Raw genomic sequence first — 22526 nt, 5'->3', positions numbered from 1 at the left:
CCAGCCGGGGTTCTTTTAGGTTCGCCTTATGCGGGGCACACGCGCGCTTTTGCATTTCGCCAGGATCGACATGGGCCGGGATTCGACCCCACGACCTCGTGCTTAGCAAGCGCAACGCCACTAATAAACCACGGCACGTACGGCTGAATACTTAATTCGCTGGAACAAGTACTGAAGAAAAATAATGGAAACTGCTAGCGAGTTGGAATTATGCCATAATACAGAAATTAATTTCTGGTTGAATGTTCCTGAAATTCTTTGCTACCACTTTATTTCTATATTCCAAAAATTTGTTTAAGATTTATATAACTTTTTTTCGTTAAAGTTCTCACGCACAGGCAGTTAAAAGTGAAAATCAGTGATGCCTGGCGAAAATTTACATATTTTTTGCGCAGTAACAAAATACTGTAAACGATTATAGACTCTGCATTCGGGCGTCTAGGGAACTTTTTCCAGAGAGTCTCGCACCATTCAAATAGTTTCCGATCTCTTCAACGCCATTGCGATGCTGCAAATTAATTTGTAACACTTCACCTCATTTTGATTCAACTCTGTGATCTCTAGCCGCTCTTGAAATTTGTCCTGTGCCGACACTCCCGACCACGCTATTGCACTTTTCCTTGATGACAGGCGGGGCCGCTGTCCAAGACACAGCACTGCCTGCACTCGAACGTCGAGTCGACCATCTCCCGCCTGTGCCCGATCACCACTACGAATACGCTAAAAAAAATGAATCCGAAAACCTGAGCGCGCACGAGACATTCATTACATTACTTGAAATTTTCATTCTAACGCGTTGTTACTTCCTATTATTGTTTTATCCTACCGAAGGCCGTCCGTTCGAGTGCCTTAATAAACTAACCTAAAGAAAGCTAATAAACATAACCTTATTACGGTGTCTTAATTTAGTTCTCCTTAGTTCACACCGAAAGTAGTACGTGGGTTCGACTCTCGACATCCATGATGTCAATTGCAATACAACTTGGAGATATGGCCGGTTCGCCTGTATCTCTATGTTGGGTCGTGGATTCAACTGCCTTAAGACCAAAGGTCGAGCGTTCGACCCCAATTTCGGTGCCATAGATAGATAGATAGATAGATAGATAGATAGATAGATAGATAGATAGATAGATAGATAGATAGATAGATAGATAGATAGATAGATAGATAGATAGATAGATAGATAGATAGATAGATAGATAGATAGATAGAAATAGCCTGAAGTATGGAAATAATGCTAATGGAACGGAAAAGCGAGGAGTATACGCCATGCGCAGCGCCTATAGAGGCGCCACTGAATGCTGCGTAGCGGCGGCGTTCGAAGACGCCTGCTTCCAGTGCAGTCATGACTGAAGTGCATGCGTGCGACTTGCCGCTTGCGCGCCTCCTACAAATCCTACAAAGTGGAGCTCATCGTCAGCATGCCGCTTTCATTATAACGCCCCGGCCCTAATAGCTTCATTTGTTGGCCCGAGAACCATCGTTCTTTATGCACACACCTTCCTGCTTTACATGCCGAGTTTTTTTTATAGTAGGTTGAGGGAGCGCCGTCGCGCCTGCGAGTGGTTCGTGCAGGTGCGGCCACGTGAGATGCCAGCGACGGTAAAGCTTGTAAATCGGCGCGATGAGCTTGACAAAAATGGCACATGTACACTTTGGCAATAATTAAGGGTTTATTGTTTGCATGCTTTCGTCTTACCACTGTCTGCACTGCGTGTACTTCACATGTGCCATCGTTAAACAAGCAGAGTCTTTCGATGACTTCGCGGGAGCGCGCGAGTGAGAGATATCAGGAGACGTAATAGCTGAAAATTTGCACCCCCCCCCTCAGTCAAGAGAGCACATTGTTTCTATATTTTATGTTATTTGTTAGCGCCACCACCATTTTTACTAGTACCAAATTTTGTTACCCTTGCACTCAAATGCAGAATTAAACAGCATATTGTATCGCCTGGTGTACTGCCCGGAGGCTGAATAACCAATGCAACGCTTTTTAATTAATTAACATATTACGTTGACACAATATTAGTAGTTTGAAAGCAAATACAAAGCATGGCATTAAATATTTCTTCTAAACCACGTGCTACACTGGAATCATTTTCAAAGCAGAGACAACAAGAGCGAAGCTACATGAACATATATTCAGTTTTCAGTTTCAGTTTATTATTCTTAAAATACAATGAATCGGTAAGAGACAATATACAGACGAGGGTCCCAAAGTCAAAGACTCCTACGGGACCCTCGGTTAATAATAAGAATGTAGAGATGTATTAACGAGCAAGCTAACTCAAAGAAACAAACACAATCGGGAAAATACTACATAGGAAAATAAAATGAACCAAAACAAAATGTTTCTGTACAAGCCTATAGTGCATAAAAAAAAAACTTGACCCATTTCATGCAAAAGAAGAAAACTAGAACAAGCACTGGCTAGCACCACTAACAAGAGAAGAAGAAGAAAATAACCATGAAGGCTTCAGAATAGACCACAACGCGTGGCCTAGCTGGGGTGATCATGTGCATTAGTTGCAGACATCAGCGCTTCGAAGTTCAGGCGTTTCCCGTGCCCTATCAAAAGCCTGTAATGCTCACAGAGGCCAGGTTGTACAGACAACATGCAGATAGCTGGGGCGAGAGTACGCCGAACGTTCTACACGTACCACTGATCGTATTTCAGTGCCATCGATAGGTAGAGCAACAGCCGATTCCGTGCAAAGCATGGGTGCAAAGCGTGACCCTTTTATGAAGGCGCCGTCACCTGCTTTTTAGCACGGAGCTCTTTGTTCAAAGCGCTTAAGCACAATGAGCACTTCACAGCTTTGCTCCACATTCTCTGCCTTAGATTTGCGCATGTTTATTTTTTCTCATGTCCCATCATTAATCGTGTCATCGCATCATCATCGTGTCCCATCAGTAACAACAGCCTAGTGTTTATTGTATCTTCTGGACTGTTGACGAGGCGACCAAGTTTAAACGACCCGACACGGTTGCTTAGTGGCTATGGTGTTGGGCTGCTCAGCACGAGGTCACGGGATCGAATTCCGGCCACGGCGGTCGCATCTCGATGGGGACGAAATGCGAAAACATCCACGTACTTAGATTTAGGTGCACCTTAAAGAACCGCTGGTGGCCCAAATTCCCGAAGTCCCCCCTACGGCGTGCCTCAATCAGATCCTGGCGACACCAAGAAAACAATAAAAACACAGTTATCGCTCTGAAACTGGAGTACACTGTAAAATAATTTACACCCCTAAGGGTTTTTTTGAGTGTCTATAACTAACCCCCTAGCACCCTAGAAAAAGCTGGGTTTTATAGGCAATTACACCCTTATGTTGGTTATTCTATATTCCAATAACACCCTATCCCTTGAGGGTGTTTTGAACAACATATTACCTTTCGACCCATGGGGTGTAAGGGTGTGATCAGGAATATATTACCCCTTCACCTATGAGGTGTAATGAGCAATATAATAGCCCTTGCTATAAGGGTGTTGTAGTACGGCATATTGAAGCGGGTACACATGCACTTCATTGTATGTTTTGTAAGTCTACAGTCAGGCTAGCACATAGAAATGTTATGTACGGAGTGCATACAATAGGTAATGTGTTTCCAAACGCATGGCATAGCAACTTTGAGAGAAAACACATAAGAACGTGTGAGTGTTCTGCGTGAAATGGTCCATTTATACCACAGATACAGGAAGAGTGACTGCATGGAGGGTCATTTATTCTAGCCACCTGTACAATATTTAGAGCTTGCACTACGCCTTGTATGTGGTGACAAGTCTTGTGGTCGTTCTACACTGAAGAACAGTCTTATTCAAACCAATGTTCCAGGGCACAGGCGAGGCTGGTGATGCCTTTGTGTAGCTCCATTCCAATGTCCTAAGGCGAGCCATCATAGATGAAGCCATTTCTTCATTGATCACTGTAGCCATCTGCTTGTTTTCTACCTGCAAAATGATTTGTTGTAATTCAATGTCAGGAAAAGTACACGAAACATGACAAGCAGCGCTTCCCTGCATCATTCACTTTAATATTTCAAGATCACATGAAGACCACGATATAGAAAACAAGCACAGATGGTACTAACTTCCAAGAAATCGTTATTTCAAAAAAATAAGGCATTTATTCTGCCACATCATGAATGTAGGAGAGAGAGGCTACACAATTAAATGAGGGCAATTCAGAAATTATTGCCTCCAAGCCCACTACTTTGCCAATATTACTGCAAAGATTTTGAACGCTTTATCATTGATGCACTTATGTCTATGCTATCGAATGTCGCCTCACCTTCCTATCTCTTCCCGTTCCAGAGTAATCGAGCAATTCATGGCATCCAGTGGTGACGTCCAGTTGAAACAGCAGGCTGTAATTGAATTTCTGACTGCGGAAGGTTGTGCACATATCAACATTCATCGCCATCTGACTGCAGTCTACGGGGATGCCTGTGTTGACATCAGCACTGTGCAGAGGTGGACAAGGACTGTGAAAGACCAAAATCCTGCCGCATCAAATCTCCAGGATCAGCACCGAAATGGACGGCCCACAATGGCTTCTGATGAGGGTCATGAACATCAGCCAGATAAGTTGACTCAGGGCAATCGCAGGATCAAGCAACACCAGATTGCAACAACACTCGCCATTTCCATTGGCTCAGTGAGCCACATCATTAAAGACCTGCGTTACAAGAAGACTTGTGCTTGTTGGGTGCCACGGCAACTGAAGACTGACATGAAAAAGTTGAAACATAGCCAACAAGTTCAAATCTTCTTGTAACCCAGGAGTTTCTTAATTATCTGGTTCACTGAACCAATGGAAATGGTGAGTGTTTTTGCAATCTGGTGTTGCTTGATCCTGCGATTGACCCAATTCAACTCATCTGCCTGATGTTGATGATCCTCATCAGAAGCCGTTGCGGGCCGTCCAGTTCGGTGCTGATCCTGGACGTTTGATGCGGCTGGATGTTGATGTTTCACAGTCCTTGCCCACCTCCGCACAATGCTGACTTCAACACAGGCATCCCCGTAAACTGCTTTCAGACGGCAATGAATGTTGAAGGGCGTAGAACCTTCTGCAGTCAGAAACTCAATTACAGCCCGCTGTTTCAAGCGGACATCACCACTGGATGCCATGCATTGATCGATTACTTTGGAACGCGAAGAGATAGGAAGATGGGGCAAGTGACATTCTATAGCTTAAACATCAGTGCATTAATCACAAAGAGCCAAAATGTTTGCAGTACTACTGGCAAAGTAGTGTGTTTGGAGGCATTACTTCCTTAACCGCCGTCATATTACAGCAATAACGCTGGGTAGTTTGTTTTCGTGCGTGACATCTGACCCAAAACTACAACTTGGAATGTGCACAAATAAAGATGCTCGTGTTGAGTCCAATAAATTCCTTAGAAATATATCAATCCTGTCTTATGCGATAAGTTTACAATGAGAAGCCACATCATCTCACTGCAACTTTTCCCTACAAGCAAGTTATATTGAAAATAAGGTGCAGACACATGCTTCGCTATGCATTGCAGGGTAACCATCAAGAGGTACTTTGACATTAATGCCTTGTTCCCAAAACCAATAGTGTAAATGCCAACCATTATTTCACAGGAGGTGGTGGCCACAAGGCAAACACAAATTCGCAGGGTTTACGTGCCTAAACAATGACCTTACATTCATCGGTTAATATAACACATGGCATTGTTGTTTTGCCTGCCTCCTCAGGAATATACATCAGCACAAACGATGCTGTTCTTCAGATTTCCCAGGCAAACAATGCAAGCATCACTATACTCACTATCACAAACAATGCCTGCATCACTATACTAAGCATCACTAAGCTGACCTTTATTTTTTTCTTAATCTATGACCTACACAGTGGCTGGTAACAACCCCTCTCTCAGAACTATTTGGCATCTCTACTAGAAGCCCTACCTACACCTTTTTACATCATCTTAAGACATCTCCACTAAGCAAGCACATAATCCTGCTGGTATTTTTATTACAGAGGTTTTCACTAAAGATCTTCCAAGCAAGAACTCTTTAGCATCTGATCATTTAGATGCTTTGAACTGGAACAACACAGTGAATGCATCATGCTTTACAGAAGTTTAGCTATTTTAATCAAAGCACAGTTAAAGCCTTTCATGTATGAAGTTTGTCATCTGCTTTCACTTGATCTTGCTGGTTATTTGATTGTAAGTTACACTAAGATCAAACATTCTAATGGCCAACATCTTTCATCTGTGAAGCGCAGAAAACTTTAGTGCACTTGTCAGTGTTGTTACAGCATTCTTAAATGTGATGATTAGGCTGCTGGCTGTTTAGCACTGTAGTAGCATTGTACAGGGTGATCATTTTTAAGTTTTATGGAATTTTAAAAAATTTCCTGTGGCAGATGGCATAATTCTTGTCCTTGAGCTAGATTATTTGAAGAGGTGGACATCACTAGCATGAGAAATCTAAACACATGTTCGACTAATTAAAAAAATTCACAATTCACTTCGTAACTAATTATTTTACTGCACATATTGCAATTTACGAATTGCAGCCAGTGAGCTTGGAAGACGTGTGCGCTTGAACTTCCAGGATGACACCAGTTTAGGAATAATTCCCTGATAAAGAACACTACACAATGGTGTTCCAGTTACTTTTGTGCATCAGTGCAGAAAGCACATTTTGTTAAAAAAGTAAGTGGAACAACAGTGCATTTTTACGACAAGTTTGATGGTCATTCTGGAAATCAATTCCAAAGTTGATCATCTTGTAATCTCACTGGCTATGATTCGTAAATTACAATATGTGCTTCATATATGTGGTGGCGCTGGCAAACACTCCTAGAGTTCTACTAGGAAACAGAAATACCGAATAAAGTGGATGGGGAAAAGGCACCTGTTGTAGTTCAATTGGTAAAGCATCGCCCGCGTAATGCGAAGACGTGGTTTCGTTTCCCACCTGTGGCAAGTTGTTTTTTCATCCATTTTCATTTTCAGTAATTTATAATTTCTTTATTTCATTTACTAATCACAAGTAATTTACCCTAAGTTGTCCTTGGTGTTAGTGTTTGCTAGCTTCTTAGGATAAGATTAATAAACATCGGCCCCTCGGTTAAGCCACTTTCTTTTTGTTTATATGTGCCATGAAGTAAGTAATTTAAAAGCTAATTAATAGATTTTCGTTAATTAGTTGAACATGCGTTTCGATTTCTCGTGCAAGATATGTCTGCCTGTTTGAATATTCCTGCTCAAGGACTAGAATTATGCTATATGCAACAGGTTATATTTAAAAATTCCACAAAACTTACTATCATCACCCTGTATAAAGACACTGTGAATTTTAAAACAAGCTTCAGTGAAGCTTACTGAATTAGCAAATGGCCAGTGTAACTAGCATGATTATCCTGGAAATCTTTTGTAGCTTATACGCATAGAGCATTTCACTTACACATTTAGGAATGCGAAATTTTCTTGAAATCAGCCCTTTGTTTTTAACAGCTAGCATCCCTGCCAGTTTGGTTAGACATAACGTTGCATGACTTCAATAGTACTGCAAAATCAGATTTTCTTTCTGCTCCCAGTATCTAGTGATGTATCTTTACCAGTGACCTTAGCAGCTGAGACAACTAATGTTCCTGCAGGTAAATATCAGAAAACATTGTGATAACTGCCAAGGTAATGCAATCGTGCGTCTTGTTTACAATACAGCATGTGCTCTACCTCCTGCCAGGTTTGTTCTCCATATCAGGCCAGCACGCAACTTGTACAAGAGGCACCTTTCGCATGCATGAAGATATTTTATGAGGTTATGGTGGTGTCAAAACATGACATCAACCATAATGCCTTAAACTATTATATGAAACACTTACTTGTACAAAGATAGAAAAGGCACCAATTTTGAATTTATCGCATTCGGTTTACAGTACCATAGTAGAAATGGCTCAACTAGTACAGGTACGCAAACAGGCTAGTTGGTATTGGTCAATGACGTTCGACAATGTGAACTCGACAAAGGATGGAGAAAGAGGCGATAGCATTTTTCTCCATTTCTCGCCACTTTCGACGTCCTTTGTACAAGTCCGCACTGTTGAACCTCATGGGTCAACTAGTACAGCCTGAAAAAAATGTCATGAAAGAAAACTTGGCTCTCAACCTCGACAATTCTGCCTGTCAGGTATTATGGTTTCTTCTGAACTTATTTCTTTATATAAAGTCATGCCCATCAAGTAAAGCTTACCGAAAGAAATGAAAACAACATCAACACCTCTCAAGGCACATGCATCAAAGGAGTTAGAGCATCATACACATTACCTTTAAGTGCAAAAGTATTCTTTTTCTTAGGCAAACTGCATTTTTAGTTTCTTAAAGCCTATATATTCATTTGTCACAGCTATGGGAAAATCACAAGGTGGAAAAAGATGTGTTGGTGCAATTTCAACATTTATGTACAACAATAAAAGGTAAAGCACAGGAAGTCTCACTGCTCCTCTGTCTAAATGACACTCAGTTTCATTTGTCATGTCTGCTCCCATCCTGATGGCAGCAGAAACAGGAAGAGAGCAGCGTGGTTCAGAAAGCAGACGAAGGAGCTGATATCCTAGCTGACATAACGAGTAAAGAAGGGAGCTGGTCAGGCTATGTAGTGCAGACTTGAGACATCATTAGCTAGCGCGAAAAAAACAGCGGACGACAGCTAGAAGCACACACGACAGAGCTCTAGGCTTCAACTGCAATTTTGGCTAGACAGAAAAATAGGATTCAGTGGATGCGACCTCGACGGATGGAAGCAACATTCATCTTTCCCTTTCCCTGTCTGACAAAGGAGGTGTCGGAGCAAATTGATGGATAGGTTCATTTCGAGATACGAACACTCTTTTCGGTGAGAACCAAGGAAGGGGTGCTTACACACCTATCACCCACTTTTTGATGCAAAGTGCTTCGAATATTTTCATGTCGACCTGCCTCTAGAGCCGCATGGGCAGATGAGCGCTTTGAAACTGCTCAGTGCATGAGCACCTACAGCAATGATTGGCCAGATGGCCACCAGCCACTGGCAGCTGCCCTATCTTGGTTCCCCGAAGCAGTCTTTTAAACACCGACCTTTTGACTTGAGGGAACATAGGGCTGCTTTCAGTGCCTTAGTGGCTAGTGGCCACCTGGCCAATTATCGCCATACGTGCTTATGCACCAACCAGTTTCAAAGCAATCGTGCGCTCAGGCAGCTCAAGAAGCAGGTTCATAGGGAAATATACGAACCACTTTGCATAAAGAAAGTGGGGAACAGGTGTGTGAGCAGCCGTCCCTGGCTCTTACCAAGAGCGTTCGTATGTGAAATTAACCTGTTCATCAATTTGTTCCGATAGCTCCTGTGTTGTTTCCGTCGGTCGACATTCTGTGCATCCCATGTTTTTGTGCAGCAAAAATTTCAGTTGAAGTCTAGAGTTTTGTCTTATGTGCTTCTTTATGTTGTCGTCTTTTTCACGCTAGTTATTGATGTCTAGAGTCGGCGATGAGCACCAACTAGCCCAAGTGCCTTCTTCAACCATGTAATGCATACGGCAGATAACCGGTGGCACATTCGAGTTACAGAACGGATGCCAAGCGAGGACAAGGGTAGTCAAGGACGGTAGAGAATTAGACTATATGATGAAGTCAGGAAATTTGCAAGCTTCACTTTGAATCAGCTAGCGCAAGACAGAGGTAATTGGAGCTCACTGGGAGAGGTCTTCATCCTCCTGTGGAGAGAGAGAGAGAGAGAGAGAGAAACTTTATTTTGGTTCCTTCAAGGATTTAGCGTCTCGAGGTCTCGGTCGTCTTGGGCGCCGGCGACTTGGAGCCTCTTCCAGCAAGGGTGGGCCCCTATTCCAGGGCTCCACTGAGCCTAGCTACCTGACTAGCGTGCTGCACTAAGGCCCTTTGGGCCGTGAGCTCGCAGCTGGTAAGCCGACTCTCCCATTGCTCCGCACTCGGGTTATTGTGTTGGTGGAATGATTTATTGTGTTTACATTCCCATGTGACATGGTATAGTGTGGGTGTGGCCCCGCACCATGGGCAGGTGTCTCTGTATTGTGTTGGGTACATTTTGTTCAGGATGTATAAATTTGGGAAGGAGTTTGTCTGCAATCTGCGCCAACTCGTTGCTTCCTCCTGCGTTAGAGCTTTGTGGGGTGGGGGATATTTCGCTCTCGTCCCTCTGTATAAGTTTAAGATTTCTGTGTATCCTCCCTCACAAGCGTGTGGGTGATACTCCGGGGCGCGCGACTGCTCTGCTCGGCACGTGGTCTCTCGAGCTAGGCTGTCTGCCCTTTCGTTACCCTGTATGCCTGCGTGGGCCGGAATCCAAATTAACTTGTGCGTAACGTTCCTCTCGGCGAAGTTGGCTCCGCCAAGAATTCTGAGGGCGGCTTTGCTAATCCTGCCCCTCGTGTAATTTCTGCACGCTTCCTTTGAGTCTGTTAAGATGTTTAGAGGCCTGCCTGTCCTATATCCTTCTACTGCCGCCAGCGCCACGGCAATTTCTTCGGCCTCCGCTGTGTCGGCTGCCTTTACCGTCGCACATGTGATCAGATTCCCGTCACCGTCCACCACCACCGCCGTGGCCGTGCGCTTCCCTTCTCGCGGGTACGTGGCAGCATCCGTGTACACCGTGTTCTCTAGTAGCGCGAGTGTCTTTTCCACGTATTCGGCTCGCGCCTGCCTTCTGCCCTCGTGGAGGTTGGGGTCCATGTTCTTAGGTACTGGCCTAACGCTTATTGTTTTTCTTAAGCAGTCGGGCACGTCTGCGTATCTATCTACGTGTCCACTCGTGTCCCGTCCCAGCCTAGTCAGGAGCGCTCTCCCTGCAGGGGTGCTTTTGAGTCTGGCTTTTTGCGTTTCAAGCAGGGCTTCCGCCAGTTCGCTGAAAGTGTTGCTGATGCCCAGTTGGAGCAGTTTTTCGTTTGAAGTGTTTTTTGGCAGATGGAGAGCCGTCTTGTATGCTTTCCTGATTATCGTGTCCGCCTGTTCCCTCTCTCCTTTGGTCATCGCGTGGTACGGTAGCGAGTAGATGACTCGGCTGACGACCAGGCTGCCGACGAGTTTGAGTGTGTCTTCCTCTTTCATGCCGTATCTTTTTTGAGAGACCCTGTTGATCATCCGGCCCACCTGCTCCGTCACTTTGCTCAGCAGGCTGATGGTGTGGCTGCATTTTCTGCTGCCCTGTAGCCACATGCCCAGGATTTTGATCATATTCTTTTCCGGGATGTTTTGACCATCAAGCGTTACTTCCAGCGTTGCTTGGGTGGGGTGTCTACCTACTCTCAGTAATTCGGATTTTTCTGTGGAGCATACCAGTCCCCTCTCTCTGGTGTACTTTTCGACACAGCGCGCAGCCTCTTGTAGCTTCTCTTGTTTTTCTCCCAGTGAACCTTGCGTGACCCAAACCGTGACGTCGTCCGCGTACATCGCGTGTTGGATGCCATGAATCTCGCCGAGTCGTTTTGCCAGGCCGATCATCGCCACATTAAATAGCACGGGCGATATCACGGAGCCTTGGGGTGTGCCTCTACATGGTGTGGAGAAGGTGTCGCTTCTCAACTCCCCCAGCCCTACCGTTGCCGTTCTGTCGGTTAGGAAGTCCTTGACGTAGTCGTGTACTTTCCTTCCGCAGTTGGTGTTGTTGAGGCCCTCCATTATGGCCGCGTGGCTGACGTTGTCGAAGGCGCCTTTGATGTCGAGCGCCATCACGACGTTTTCACCCGCCTTGGGCATTGTGTCGAGTACCTCCTCTTTGAGTTGCAGGAGGACGTCCTGCGTCGATAGGTTGGCCCTGAAGCCATACATGCTGTCAGGGTACCACCTCCCGTTCTCCAGGTGCTGCTGGATCCTTTTGGTGACTATTCTCTCATACAGTTTTCCCAGGCACGACGTAAGCGAGATCGGCCTGAGATTCTCGATCTGTAGTTTCTTGCCCGGCTTGGGTATCATGACCACGATGGCGTGTTTCCATTCCGCCGGTACCTTCCCCTCTTGCCAGAGCGTGTTGAGGTACGACGTCAGCTGATCGACTGCCTCGTCGCTTAGGTTTCTTATGAGCGAGTTTCGAATCTTGTCCGCTCCCGCCGCTGTATTCTTGGTGGCCGCTCTCACGGCCTCGGTGACCTCCTCTCTCGTGATGGGTCGGTCCATTTTCGGGTTTTCCTCACCGAGATAATCTCCTTTGTAACCTTCGATTTGGTCTTTCCCGTAGCATTTTTCTCGGACTTCTTTCAGGAGCTGCTCTTCGGAACCTTCGTACTGGTGGACCAGTCTTTGGATCGATTTGCCGCTTTCGGACTTGTTCTTGCTAGGGTCCATTAGGGCCTTGAGGATGCGCCACGTTTTGGCCGTACTTAGGGTCCCGTTCAGCGAGTTGCTAAACTGTTGCCACCCCTGTCTGGCCAGCTGCGTCGCGTACTCCTCCGTCTGCCTAGTGATGTCCGCTATCTTCTTCTTTAGCTTCTTATTTAGCTTTTGTCTTTTCCATCTCTTGGTGAGCCCGCGTCTAGCCTCCCAGAGCCTGAGGAGCCGCTTGTCTACCTCCGGTGTTTGTTCGGTTCTATGCACTTCTTGCGTGTACATTTTTTGAATTTGCTTGAGTTGCTGGCTCCACTCTTCAACCGAGGTAATGTTACCCTTTAGCTGTCGACAGTGTGCTCTAAAGGCGTCCCAATCCGTCAGCCGAGCCGTACCAAGGTTCTCGAGCAGGTTTTCCCACTCTGCCTGCTTGGCGCCCCTGATAAAGGTTAGGTCGGGACACGTGTCTGGACTGACGCTGTTTCCCTGTCTAGTCGGCTGGTTTTCATCGGTTAGCAGCTCGCACCCGGTGTTTTCTGCCGCCGTGCAGATGCCTCGTCCCTTCTTGTCTTCCTTTTTATAGCCCCAGCGCGGGCTTTTAGCGTTAAAGTCTCCCGCTATGATTAGGGTGTTTTGTCCCGCCAATTTTTTGGCCTCCGCGAAAAGTTTAATAAAGTTTCCTTTTGTCTGTTTAGGTGGGCTGTACAAGTTTACTATGTACGTACTTCTAGCCTTTTTTTTCCTTTTGGGAATCACCTCCGTGATCACGTGTTCTATCTGGGTGTCCTCGATTTCTTTATGCGCTATGGTTACTACTTTGTTACTTATGAGAGTCGCGGTGCGGCCACTCTCCTGGCACGTGTAGCCCCTGAGTGCGGGGGTATTATTGGTTTCCTGTAGCATGATTATATCTGGTGGATTTGCTCGCGTAGATATGAACTGTTGCAGGAGCCCTTGCTTGCGCTTGTACCCTCTGCAGTTCCAGTGCCATACTTCTAGTTGGTTTTGTCCTGCCATGTTGCGTTGTTACTGTTGTTGCTTGTACCTTGGGTTTCTGATCCGAATCTCCTGTCATTGTATAGCCTATCCCTGGCGTCATTAGTGGTTTTCTGCGTGTTTTGATTTTTGACGTAGTTACGGAAGCTCTGGTCCTGCAGAGCTATCTTTTGTTGCGTTTGTTGCATCTGATTTTGCATCTGTTGCATTTGGTTTTGAACGCTAGTCATGAAATTCCTGATTTCATCATTAAAGCTTTTCTCCTCTGTGTTTTGCTGCACTGGTGCCACGGCCTGCGGTGGTGGCGTTGGCGTTCTGATCGGCGAGTACCCCGCTCGTCTGTGCGCTTGCATTTCTTTAATTAGGTCGTCTATCCTCTTTCTGAGTTGTCGCGTTTCTTCTCGGCTTAGCTCGAGTTCGCGTTTGAGACTTTTGTTTTCTTCACTTAGTTGTCTTTCGGCCGCTGTCTGCGTGTTGTTAGTGTGTGGTCCCGAGTGCGGAGCAAAAAGTGTTTTGGGAGGGCCGGTCCCCCAGCTCACCTTAACGCCGCCGCCGCTCTTCTTTTGCTGTTTTTGCTGCTGCTGCTGGCCCGTGCCGCCCAAGGGTGGATAGGATCCGTCCCGGTTGGACCCTCGGCTCTGGCTCCGGCCCCGGTCGCGGCTCCAGCTCCGTGACCCGCTCCGGTAGGCATTGAAGTTTTGTTGACCCTGGTCCTGGCCCTCGTCTCGGAACCACCTCGGTCTTCTTGCGCCGCCTCTGCTTCGGCTGCGGCTGCGCCTCTGCTGCTGATGTCCCTGGGGACCTCCTCGCAGCTCGCCTGCCGTCTTGAGTCGTTGCTTGCAGTCCCGCGTGCCTGCAACGTGGTCGCCCCCGCATATCAGGCATTTGGGCGTGCACTGGTGTTGTTCCGCTGGATTTTGGCAGCCACATTGCTTGCAGGCCTTGGCCTCCGGATTCGGGCAGACGTCCGACCGATGCCCCTGCTGGCAGCATTTGTAGCATACTTGTCTCGTCGGGCGGTACGGATAGCACCACATCTCTCCACCGTAGTAGAGTACTTGCTTCGGGATTATGGGGCCATCAAATGTGATGACTGCCGTGCTCGACCGTCCCAGCATCCTGGCTGCTAAGATCTTGACTCCTTGCGTTCGGACTCTAAGGTTCGCCTTGAGCTCTTCCGGCGAGGTCCCCGCGTCCACCCCGTGGATGACACCCCGCAACGTGCCCTCCGGCGCCGCTACGTGTGCGTTGATGGCGTAGCTGCTGTTCCCGAACGTTAGCTGCGTGATGCGCCGTATACGTTGGGCCGCCTCTTCGTTGCCGGTGCTTACTATTATGATGTTGGAGCCATTGCGCAGCCTGATGATCAAGTCTTCCGCCTTGCATCCGGATCCGGTGGCCGCGACCACCGCTCGCGCAACCTGGTGTGTCTGCAAGCTCTTGACTGCGAGTCCCCTCGGCCTGAGCACTATCTTTAAATCGTCCTTCGGGAGCGGAGGCAGTCTCCTCCGCGGCAGCCCCTCTCCTCCACCTCGCTTCGGCGCAGCTGGCGCGCCGCCTGTGATCTTTTCGTCGCCTAGGGAATTTCTGTTCCCTACCGCCATTCCCGCCAAAACTTGGCTGCTCGATCCTTTGCCGTCTCGCTGGCGCCTCTTCTGTCTCCTGGACATGGCGATCTCCCATTCCGGGTCCACGTCGTTATTGCTTTCTGCCTGTGGTCTTCCTGTCGTTGGGGTGCTGCCTTTCGGGGCTTGGGCGCCTGCCGCGGGCCCGCTTCGATCTTGCACGAGGACGGGCTCGGTGGCGTCGTGAAAATCTTCCTCCATGGTTTCTTGGGTTTCCGCCATGAAACCTGTCGGTCCTCTCGTCGATGATTGCTCAAAGTTGGGGTTGGGTATTCGGGACTTCGCTCCGGGTCGTCTCTACCTCGGGCCGTGGCCGGGGAGCCCGCGGAGCCCCGCTCTCGTGCTAGGTCTCGTTAGGCCTACCGTCCGGCCGACCACGGGGGAAATTCAAAGTCCGATAAAATCCAAAATATTGGACCCACCGGTTTGAATTTGGGGTCCTCGTGGTCCTCTTCAGTACCGGCGTCGATCTCAGCCAAAATTTTGGTGGTCCAAAAGGGTTTGACGGGTCAAAAAGTCCAAAAACTGCGGAGTGCATGTGACACGCATCCGCTCGCCTCGGCTTCTTCTTCTTCCCCCCCTCCTGTGGAAAAAATATGTAGGCCAATTGTGATGAAAAAAGTATACCTGTCGGCTCAGACATCTTCACTGCCTTTTGAGCAATGTGTAGGCCCAAGACAATCAGCCGGTTCCCATGCAATTGCTTCATGCTGACTAACTGCATGGGCACAAGAAAACAACTCACCATTAATACCACTCGAGATTGACCACTTAATAAAAGAACCTCTCAAAACTGCAAACACAATTAAGCATTTACCAGCCTAATACATACATATATACAAGCCAAGAATAGTTACAATAACCATACGCTTTATAACTAGACATTAGAATAAGGTAGCAAAACATAGAATAGCCGTAGGATGTTCAGTGCAGTTCATTTCAGAAATACTGTCGACCACTGACAGGACGCCTTAGGCAAGGTTCAGTCGTACAAGAAAACAAATAGTAGTAGTAATAAGCACGCGTGCGTGAAACCAAAAAAACGAGTTCAAGGTCGAGAAAAATAAGATCAGGCTCGGTGTACTTATTTATACGAAAAGATAAATTAATAAACAAATAGCGCAACCACGCGTTCATCCGCAACGGCACGAAAGCTTCTAGAACAAACGAGTACAACTGAAAACGAAGGATAACCACATAGCCGGGATGGTTGTGGTTCTTTTGTATTAGTTCTAGCGATGAAAGCACAAGCATTGCAAGCTACCTGCGTCATTACCTACCACGTGACCTGGGACAAAAAATAAAAAACAAGAATAAAACGAGTGCAAGTACACAAGCGACAAGCCATTTCAAGACATCGCTGAAGGCTTACAGAAGCGTTAAATCACGATCAAGAATGCAAACAGGACAGCACGCGCATAGGCGCTGGCGGGAACAGTGGTCGCCCGAGCCCGCCTACGCTTCGCAGCCTTGGCGCCTTAACGACAGACGGCGTTTTGCGCATAGTGCCGATTGGCTTGAAATTTTGTGATAGTCTTCTTTCTGGCCCTCTTTCTGTGGACAGTGATGAATCTATCATCCGATGAGTACTCATCCGACACGGAGTACAGGTCAGTGTCATCGGTGTCACTGAGCACGCTCACTCTCTTCCTCGTGAAGGACGGCCTTGTTGACCCCTGGCGAGGAGGGCATCTGGAAGGCTCCGCGTCCATGCCCGCAAGACCGGGAGCCGAGGCACCAGGAAAATCCGAAGGTTTCGCCACAAACCTGAGAACACAGATAGAAGCGTTCTACCAAGAAGACACTTCGTCGTCGTCCTGCATTACATCGGTAATGTAGAATCTAGCAATGCAGGTAATCAAATTAAAGCGGCAAGCATGGGAAGAGAATGATGGAATTTTTGGAGATCTTCAGAATGACATTAGAATATGTATATCACAAGAAGCGAACAAACACTGACACCAAGAACAACATAGGAGAAATTACTTCTGCTTAATAAATGAAATAAATAAACTATAAATTAATGGAAATTAAAGTGGATAAAAAACAATTTCGCGCAGGTGGGAACCGAACCCACAACCTTCGCATTTCGCGTGCGACGCTCTACCAACTGAGTTACCGGGGCGCCGTTTCCACAGCCAGTTTCTTGGGTATTTATGTGTCCTAGAGAGGTTTGTTGAAAGATTTACGCCTAGATATTTAAATGATGTGGTCCGACATAATGGTACATTTTTAATACAGTAGGAATAGTCCAAGTTGGTGCGTTTGCGGGTGAAGGACATCACGTTACATTTTGATGAATTTAGAGCATTAGCCAGGTGTCACACCAATTAGTTATTTGGTTAGGATCCTTTTGGAGGATCAGGTATGCATCAGAGCTGTTAATAGAACGATAGATAATGCATTCGTCAGTGAAAATGCGCATGAATGATGATATGTTATTGGGTATGCCATTAATGTATGTCAGAATAAGGGACCAAGAACGCTTCCTTGTGCTACTCCGGATGGAACATCTGCAGGGGGCGAGGAGAAGCTGTTAGCGAAAGTAAACTGCTTCCTGTTATAAAGAAAATTTCGAAGCCGGGATAGAGTCAGTGAATCAAGTTGTAATTATGATAACTGTAAAAACAGGCGACAATGGGCTACGTGGTCAAAAGCCTTAGAAAAATCCAGAAAGATGCTGTCAGTTTGAAGGTTTGAGTCTATGTTAAAATGGAAATCTGTCGTAAATTCAAGCACTTGCGTTTCGCACGACAAACCTCTCTAAAACCATGTTGATTAAAAAAAAATTCTTCGATTATAGATGATAGTAAACATGAGATGAAATAATATGTTCAATCATTTTACAGCATATGCACGTTATCAATATCGGTCGGTAGTTCTAAGCCAAGTTTTTGTCAGCGTCATTGAAAATGGGTATAACTTCGGCTGTTTTCCAGTCTTGGGGTATCTGACCTGTCATTAAAGATTGATGAAAAGTGTGGAATAAAAACTTGCCAGATACTGAGACTGTATTTTTCACCATTAATATTTATTCAATCATTCGGATGTCTTTGAATCGCGCACAGAAAAATGCACACGATTAGTCTTCTCTGACGTAAAACTATCATACTCAATCTCTCTGCTGAATCAACTAGCCCAGATATATGCACACGATTTGCCTTTGACGAAAAATTACCGCAGCTACAGCATGAGCCAGCCTTGCATAAACTGCCTTGCGTCTGCAATTGTTTGGCATGTGCTGCACTATTACAGCCACCACGTGCTGATTGGACCATCTGATATTATCCTCAACCCTGCCATTCTCCTCACGTGTCGCCAAAGGTTGCATATATTCTACGATTTGTTTTAACAATACAGAGGATCAACTTTACCACCTTTTTCTGCACTGTGGATCACGTTCCACAGCGCTTCAACTTCAATGCTTCTAGACACCGTGCAATTCGTCTCGTGAGTGTTTCTTTTTTTTGTTGTTCACTGCAGTCAGTACCAGCTATTGCAGTCACGCAGCAAAATGTAAAGATCATGAATTGTTTTCAGTTTAACCACGTGGTAACCTCCGCAGAGCCCATTGGGGACCATTTGCACAGGTGAGTACCACCTGCTCGAGGACGGCCTAGTGATGTCAATGTCCACTCGGAGTTTCTCTGAAGAAACAACTATGCTGATTGGAACCTAAAATCCGGAGTTTTCCGGGGGGGTGGCCAGCGCCGCCGCCCCCACGATGCCGAAGAATAGACCCCCCCCCCCTCGTCCTGCACGTATACCATGCCATTGCCAGAATTTTGTCACCCACACCATTTGAGGTTTCTTTTCGCTTGCCTCGACCTTTTCACTTAAAATTTTATTGTGGCTAATAGCTTGCTGCGTCCCTGTTGGCGCGAACGTGCACGGATTTTAATTCACACTTTGCTTTGCTTCTGCAAATCCTGACAATAGAAGAACAAGCGCATTAGAAGTACCAGTGGCGGCTGCCTCATCCGTATTTTCTCACTTCCACATTGGTTTAAATTTCCGCGGTAAACACCAAGGAGATACACAATACACTTAACTATATACACAGCAGAAAGTTTATTGCATTTTTAAAGAGAAGGAGGAAGCAAATTAACAATTATTTATAAAGGTATGAATAGCCTAGATCTGGAAAATGAATATGTTGCTGTACGTTCCCCTCGCTTCAAAATGCTTTGCGTACTTTTTTGACTTTGAAAAAACCTGCAGACATTATTGAGCCCTTTGGCAGAGTATTTTATGAACGACGTGTGAAATGCACGTGAATGATATGTGTCTCAGTATCGCTTCCCTTTCCAGTAAGCAAAGCTAACGATTCTATAAAAAAACACTTCTAATAATTTACAACATTTATTAGGGATGGAAACATCGTCACTTGCATGCAGAGGTCATAAATATACAAGGGGTCCCACGTAACTTGAGCCAAGCTCTTAAAAATCAAAGGCGTGTCGGAAGTGAATTGAACCGAATACATACTATTCACATTGGCCTATAGTAACTCAGACATATTTTTTTTCTTGTCCCCGTAACTCACTAATAATTAGGTTAATTACACAACTTTTTTCATTATTGGCTTAGGACCGCAAGTATGATACGCAAATTTGTAGAGCACCTTCAGAAACCACCGATCGAGTGATTTCCGGCATTATACGTCTCATGTAGCCCTTTTTTCTGGGTTGCAAAGAAGGCCCGCAAAATATGAAAAAAAGCCACGTGACGGAGCGGTTTCGCAGTGGTGTCGTGCTGCTCTCAAGCGTGCGTTCGGTGAACACAGCCGTCGGCAGCGTGACTGGTGACGAGGAAGCGGCAGGGCGTTATTTATCTCCTCGGCAGCTTTCGGCCAGCAGCATGCGTTGGCGCCGTCATCCGACGAGAGCCGACCTTGCAGTGGTGCCTGCAAGATAACGTTTAACATAATAATAATATTTGGGGTTTTACGTGCCAAAACCACATTCTGATTATGAGGCACGCCGTAGTGGAGGACTCGGAAATTTTGACCACCTGGCGTTCTTTAACGTGCACCTAAATCTAAGCACACGGGTGTTTTCGCATTTCGCCCCCATCGAAATGCGGCCGCCGTGGCCGGGATTCGATCCCGCGACCTCATGCTCAACAGCCCAACACCATAGCCACTGAGCAACCACGGCGGGTAACGTTTAACGTTGAAGAAATTAAGCATAACCGTAAACACCACGCTAATTATGGTCAATCAAATCATCCATCACGGTGAGCTCCCCGTAATCGATTCCGACAGTGCGTGTTTTTTTAAATCTGAACATTAGACAGCCAAAATATATGCCGCAAGAACCTCATCTTAGTATTTCAGTACTTTACGTTCTAACGTAAATGTACGCGCTGACCCATACGTTATAAAAATACAGAAAATGGATTCAATGCTTTGCCCCAGGCAGCTGTTTTTATTCCTGATGATGCCAGGAAACCGAGCCTGATGCCACCAACGCCCAGCAATCTAATCGGGAGCGCGCACGATGTTGTCGCACAGCTTATATGATGTACCATAGCGCTGAGGTGATACTTGTATAATGTAGGAGAATCGGTTATATAGACAAAAGTGCACGGTTGGGCAGATGTGCTTAAGTTTATGAAGTTTATTTGCACCAAGAAAAGCTGTCCAAGCTTTCACACTTGCTTTATAAGATGCCTACAACACCATCAATATGCCGGCTGCTTTTAACTGCACCAACCAAAACTATTAAACCAAGTATTGACAACATCATTTTATCATTCGAGTGTTCAGATTGGTAACTTCTGGACGACGAGTAAGTTGAGAAGTTGTGTGCATAATTAACAAAAGCTACGTTCATTAAAATTTCAGTAATTGATCTTAGGTGGCTAAATAAAATGAGCACTTTGGACCCCGCCCTCGAAATTATCCAACCGTGTGAAGAAATTTTGATTAAACATGCTTCTGTAAGAGCCATGCGAACAAACGTTTTCCAAGTAAACGTTCTTGGAAAGCGTAACTGACGAAGAAAACGATCTGTGAAGTCATATAGAAACAACAGCGCTTCAAGACAGGACAAAAAGGAAGATCCACACACACACTACGCTAACTACTTGAAGCGCTGTCTCTCTGTGATAATGAACTAACTAGCCCGTCAGTCAATCCTTGCAAACCTGTAAAGTCAACCTGAGTGCACTTAGCATTTTCTTATGCCGTTATCCATAGTATGGCCCCGTGACCATCTTCCTTGTCGCCTGTCCGCTTTCGATATTTTTTTTAATTTGAAAGCGCGCCCGTAGGCGTAATACAAAAGATGTTAAAAGTACACGAACAGATTCTACTCGTGGAAAAAATATAGAAGTGAACAATGATGTGGTCCACGAATCCAACGTTCAAGGTCCGGTAGGCGGCCATGCCGAAGGCCTGTTGCCCGGAGCTGGCTGAGACGGTTTAGATGAAGTCCTGGGCACGTACATAGTAGGTGTGTCACTGTCACATTTTTTTTTGCTTTTGTGTTACAAAATGGGCACGATGCTCCGTAAAGACCATAATAATGTTGTGGCCAGAGAGCAGTCACAGACGGAGTGAGCGCGACCCCGGCACGTAGCCTTCTTAACGTAACCTGCTATCGACCGGTTAACCCACCAGGCAGGTCTGACCCACACGGAGGCATAAGCAGTGGCGCAGCAACAGGAGGGGGGGGGGTGCCGGGGGCCCCGGGTGCTAGTGGCCAGTGGGGGGGGGGGGGAGTGTCATATAAGCTTGAAGACACCCCTCTTTCCGCCGGCTTGACTGGGCGCAAATTGCAAAGAATGCTCCGGTATCCAGTAGTCCGAGGTCATGCACCCGATGCGTTTCGCTGCAGAATTGTCGGCTGCAGCTCTATCAACACCCCACGAAACAATTGCACGAATGTGCGGGCTAAAAAAGCTTCATTCGCGAAATGGTCGCTAAACTACTCGCCTTAGCGGAACGTTTCATGCGGGGTGCGCTCGTGCTGTGCGTTCGTGCTGGGAGCAGGAGTCGCTAAACATACAGTGAGGCGTTGTAAGGCGTTGGGGCTCTTGGGTCCCTCTTCCGTTCAGAACGCGCAGCGAAGACGAACAAAGACAGCAGCAAGAGGGCGTTCAACCAGCGCGCCCGGCGCTCGCGTTTACGGTGAAGCGTTCGTTGAGAGCGACGTTGCATAAGTGGGGCCGTCAAAAGTCGCGAATGAGATTCTGTGGATCGTCTTCAGACTCGGTTCGGCCGAAGAGTTACAGGGGCTGGAATAGGGGGCGTGTGCCGAAGGCGCGGCCGCTCGCGTGTGCTTCTGCGATGCAACCGCGAGGCGGCGCTGGCGGTTGCTTACACGTACTTTGTCTTTGGCATAGCACGCGTCCTACGGGTGTGCTATGCGTTTCGCGCTAGAAACGCGAATTTGCAGTGATTCTTTCGGTTCATAAATTAGTATATCCGGTCTGCAATGCGTTCACTTGCATGCTACAATGGCAGTGACGATACTTTAGTATATCTCCGCCTTTCATCAGTTTTCGGTGCTTTAACATTGCCCTTAGAAGCGAAAAGACCAAGGATTTGATGCCATGACCCTGAAAGAGGCTGAAACATAATAACCA

At 46.5% G+C, this 22526-nt stretch overlaps 1 long non-coding RNA gene across 1 annotated transcript; it reads right to left on the bottom strand.

Moving 5' to 3' along the window:
- Positions 1-3704: 3704 nt before the first annotated feature.
- LOC142568277 (uncharacterized) lies at positions 3705-15860 on the bottom strand. Its single transcript, XR_012825405.1, has 2 exons — positions 15561-15860; positions 3705-3952 (listed from the first exon to the last, which is right to left on the bottom strand). It is a non-coding gene; the product is annotated as an uncharacterized LOC142568277 (long non-coding RNA).
- Positions 15861-22526: the final 6666 nt, after the last annotated feature.

Source organism: Dermacentor variabilis, unplaced genomic scaffold, assembly GCF_050947875.1.
Source record: "Dermacentor variabilis isolate Ectoservices unplaced genomic scaffold, ASM5094787v1 scaffold_18, whole genome shotgun sequence".
Lineage (NCBI taxonomy): Eukaryota > Metazoa > Arthropoda > Arachnida > Ixodida > Ixodidae > Dermacentor > Dermacentor variabilis.
Note: the sequence above shows the minus strand (reverse complement) of the source record. Positions and strands in the feature narration are given on the sequence as shown.